The sequence below is a fragment of the Limulus polyphemus genome, unplaced genomic scaffold (assembly GCF_000517525.1).
Source record: "Limulus polyphemus unplaced genomic scaffold, Limulus_polyphemus-2.1.2 Scaffold2472, whole genome shotgun sequence".
Lineage (NCBI taxonomy): Eukaryota > Metazoa > Arthropoda > Merostomata > Xiphosura > Limulidae > Limulus > Limulus polyphemus.
The window spans coordinates 39,778-43,000 of record NW_013668082.1 but is presented as its reverse complement, the minus strand read 5'-3'; the positions used below and the strand labels follow the sequence as shown (position 1 = coordinate 43,000).

At 32.2% G+C, this 3,223-nt stretch overlaps 1 protein-coding gene across 5 annotated transcripts in view; it reads right to left on the bottom strand.

The window, feature by feature from the left end:
- The window catches only part of LOC106467057 (tRNA-specific adenosine deaminase 1-like), a 36,744-nt gene extending 34,010 nt beyond the window's left edge, over window positions 1–2,734 (bottom strand). For 2 of the 5 annotated variants that reach the window (XM_013927372.2, XM_022395168.1), the window contains exon 1: window positions 2,604–2,734. The gene's annotated coding sequence lies outside the window, so the exon portion shown is untranslated. Of the gene's footprint in view, window positions 1–2,438 lie in introns of all 5 variants that reach the window. The other 3 variants (XM_022395166.1, XM_022395169.1, XM_022395170.1) reach the window with 2 other exon arrangements.
- Between the last annotated feature and the right edge of the window lie 489 nt (window positions 2,735–3,223).

Sequence of the window (3,223 nt, the reverse complement as noted above, 5' to 3'; positions counted from 1 at the left end):
CTACTATTCTCATTGCTAAATATAAAAAAAAAGATGATGCATCAACACTGTCAATTCCCTTTACAATCTTAAACACCTTAATCAGATCCCCTCTAACTCTTCTTTTTTCAAGAGAAAACAATTTGAAAGATTTCAGCCTCTCCTCATATGACAATTACACCATATGACTATTACACCAAGATCCCTTTCCTTCATAACACTATTAAGGTTATTCCCATCCAAATTATACATATAATTCAAATTATGATAACCCACATGCATTAACTTGCATTTATTATAATAAAAAACATCTGCTTTTTATTTGCCCAACTCACTAAATGATCTCAATCCTTTTGTAAATCAGCAGCATCCTCTTCACAGCTAGCAACACCCAATACCTTAATATCATCTACAAATTTAAGTAATTTATTGACTATTCATTCATCTATGTCATTGATGTAAATCGAAAAGAACAAAGGTCCTAAGACTAAGTCCTGAGGTACCCCACTTGTGACATTAATTCAGTTTGACCAAACTCCTTTGTAACAACCTCCTGCTTTCTTCCATCCAACTACTCTTCTATCCAATTTGCTAACTTATCCCCCACACCTATGGAGCTAATTTTTTAAAAGCCTTTTATGTGGCACCTTGTCAAATGCTTTCTGAAAATCCAGATACACCAAATCTACACCCTTACCCTCATCTACATAAGCAGTAACCTTTTCAAAGAACGTTAAAAGATTTGTAAGGCAAGATTTTCTCTTAGTGACTATCCAATAAAATTCTAAGCTTTGTTAAATGATTGTGCAAATCTTCTTTTAACAAACATTCCAAAACTTTTCCCACAACTCATGTAAGACTAATAGGTCTATAATTACCGGGACAATTTTTATTACCTTCCTTGAAAAGAGGAGTTACATTAGTTAACTTCTAGTCATGTGGTACCTGCCCACTATTCAAGGACTGACAAAAAGTAGTAGTAAGTAGCTCACATATCCAATCTTTAATCTCCTTCAAAACCCTTGGGGAAATATTATCTAGCCCAGGAGCCTTACTGTTTTTTAATTTTCCCAATTTTTTCTTAACCAGATCAGAATTAATGCAGTGATAGATTGGTAGAATCAAATACAGGAGGTTGTGTTGTACTCCTATTGGTGGAGAGTTGTCACATGACAATTTGCATGCGAGATGCTGTGGAACCACAATAATTGTGGGGGATGGGAGTGCAAGGCTTGTAGCATGCAGAAAAATTTTTTGCAAATAGAAGATAACACTGAATGAGCATAGCTATATATTTGAATAGAGGTAATGTACCATATCTGAAATTCTTCTCAACAATAATAACAAAGTCTTAAACTAACAATTTCTTTAGTAAGACAAGCTGAGTAAGAAGACAATCTCCAGCACACTACGAAGCACTTATTAATGAAACAAAATGAAATTTGAATTATAATACTCTCATGTGAAAAGCTGGATACAGGTTTCTGTATTTAGAAGATAAAAGAGCCTAGAGTGATCAAATGGTGCCTTGTTATCATTTGAAATGAAGTTGAGCATCCTTATTTGAAAATATAGATGAACAATTGAGCTCTTGATATGCAAGCAGCTGTTAAGTTTTTTTCTAGAATTCATTGTGAAAGAATGTTAAAAATGAGGGGATTAGGGTTTATGAAAATAAAAAACAGAAGGTGTTATTAAAAAACAGTTGAGGCCTTGTTACTGTAGCTCTGTGGAATGCAAATGAGTTAGAGTACCTGATGGGAAAAAGATCAATGATGAACACTATATTATTTCGTAGGTCACTAACCCAAATTAATGGCAATGACAAAGATATACCATGCCACTAAGGTTCTGCTACTGCTAGAACAAGTTTTGTTTAACAGCAGACTTTAACTTGAAGGGAAAAATTATCAGGTTAACCTTAGTTTCCACAAAAGGTTTAATGTTACAGTAGCTGTTCAGTAAGATCCATTTAAGACTTTATTTGGAAAATTCTACACAAATATGATAAAGACTCACACTAGCAGTTCCAAACACTTTCACACTAAGTCAACTGTATGGTTAAAATCAGTTCAATCAAATTAAATCCATTTAATTGTAAGGCTTCTGGAATTATGGAGATAAGTTGTCCTTTAGAATACATCTTTTTTTTTTCTGTAATTAGATTAACTGAAGTAAATACAACTTGAAGACAATCTATAAATTATTTACATAATTTAACTCCTTATCAATTATGATTTATATACTGTCTGTTCTTCTGCTCTACAACTTCTACATTTTCCTCTTCTTCCTTTATACTTTTTCTTCCTCTCATTTGATATATTATCACATATTATTGCTAGAGTTCAAACATATTTTCCAATCTTATTTTGATTTTATATATTGTTCCATCCCCCTTCCTTTTATACTTTTATAATAGTTACAATACACTTATCAATTCTTCTGTTTTTAACTATTACCTCCTTAACCTTTTTTCTATCTTTTCAACTTCTCCTTCAGCTATCATCCCACATTTTTTAGGATTTCCACTTTCCTCAAATATTCTCTTTACGTCTTATCCTGATCAATTTCTTTTATCGCTTCCCATTTCTTTGGCTATTACTTTAAAACAATATTTTGGTTACCTTCATTTCCTCATCTTCAATATGTCCATATGTTTATAGTTATACACCAGGTGTTGAATTAATCACGAACTTCGTCTACCTGGAGTTTAAACTTTTATTTTAAAGGTGGAACGCTAAGCTCCTCCGTAATTAGTGTTTTAGCAGTGCTCCCTAGCGGGACAGTGAAAGGTCTACGAACTAAAATCTGGTGTTCCATAGCCTATTTGTGTAGCTTTGCGCCAAATCAAAGAAAGATGAAATTTAAAACTCATTATCAATTCTTCACTAAAAAAGATATAATATATATATTTGCTAATAAAATTGTTAATTGGTGTTAAATAAGGCTAAAGTGCGAAGAGTTTCCGTCTCTACATGCCATGCTATACTGTTATTCAGTACAAGTCCTCCTTTGTGTAATAGATTATTTTTTGTTCTGTTTGATTTATATTACTTATTATTCGATTTACTTGTATTGAGTTTCTTATTTTCTTTCAACATTATTTAATTTATTGTCCTTATTTCCTGTTCTTAGTTTTAAATAAATGTATTTTATGTATTTTTTTGGTATTCTTAAATAAAATTAATTTCTTTACAAGCATTCCCCGGTGGCTCAGCGGCAAGTCTGGGGTTAATACGGCTAC